Raw genomic sequence first — 1,413 nt, forward strand, 5'->3', positions numbered from 1 at the left:
AGCATTTTCATTTTTGGGTGGACTAGCACTTTAAAGTGTGTTTTCAAGCAAGCAGAATGGCCTTAGGGTCTATTGGATGCCAAACTGAGCATGAGGGTTAAATCCAACGATTATGACACAAGTTTGTATCTCTACAACGATTCTTACTGTCTTTTTTTAGTATATTTCATTCATCTCTCTCTCTTTCCCACTTTCTCCTCAAGGCTTGGCACTTGAGAGTGTAATACAACACCAGATTTGGGAGACAAAGAGAAAGAGCCCAGTTCTTTTCAGGAATACACTTTTGCCAGTGCAAAATATCATTCCTTTTTTGTGTGTGTGTAAACCACTCTGTCCATTCAGCAGGGTTTACTACATAAATTTAACAGCATAATTAGAATCCTGAATTTCTCTAGCTTTCATCATGTATACGTGATTATAACGCATGTTTCCTCAGGGTAAAAAATATAAACACAACCAGCTCATAAAGGAGCTATGTGTATGCACACAATTAGATTAGCGTAGCTTCAGTTTAGAGAGGGGTTGATTTCTCTGTGGTGTAACTTTTGGTGCATTTAGTGCAAGCCTGTCGGATATGAAACTATGGTTAATTCACTTTAGGATGCACATTTACATAATCATAGTTTTGTTTTAGAAGATTTGTCTGCTTTGACAACCTAACAGTAAAATACTAGATTCATCAGGGCTTCACTAAAGAGACTTTTTGGACTTTTAACAGTTTCCTGCACCACCAGAGGGAGTGCCCACCTGTGAAATGATGTCTGAACACCCAGCGATGAGGGTCCAAATGCATAAGAGGGTATCAAGCCTCCCGGGGAGAGAGCACTGATCTTGGCATATGCCAGGTAAGGAGTGATCTAAGAGAGCTGATACATCTGATACCTCTGTTGTCAGGTCAGGTTATGTGTCTGATGTCTCAGACAAAGCAGACGTGAGCTTCATTCACCAAACCACAATTGCATAACCGTGTTCCTCAGTTTTAGTGAACCAATAAAGAAACATGCTCCTGTGTTATATATATATATATATAAAAAAAAACATATTCTTTTATTAAAAGTAAGGCCATATTTTATCTGTCTTAAATGATCCTGGCTATTTGAAAGGTGTGATTGGCAAATCGTTGTAGTGGTAGACAAAACAATACATGGGCATAAGTGAGATCATATAACAATTATATAGTAATGACTTGTTTACCACATTTACTATGGGATAAACACTCACACATTGAATATTATTTTTCTTTTAATTTGATTATTTGTAAAAAAAAATATATATATATTTTATTGTGATTCTTTTTATATGAAAGTATGTAGCACATAATATATATATATGTGCGTGTCCTGTATTTGTATTTATTATTTTCTTTGATTTTGTTTGCATGTGCAATCATGTATATAATATATATATATATAT

The sequence above is a fragment of the Sinocyclocheilus anshuiensis genome, unplaced genomic scaffold (assembly GCF_001515605.1).
Source record: "Sinocyclocheilus anshuiensis isolate Anshui unplaced genomic scaffold, SAMN03320099.WGS_v1.1 scaffold569, whole genome shotgun sequence".
In the NCBI taxonomy this organism is placed as follows: Eukaryota; Metazoa; Chordata; class Actinopteri; order Cypriniformes; family Cyprinidae; genus Sinocyclocheilus; species Sinocyclocheilus anshuiensis.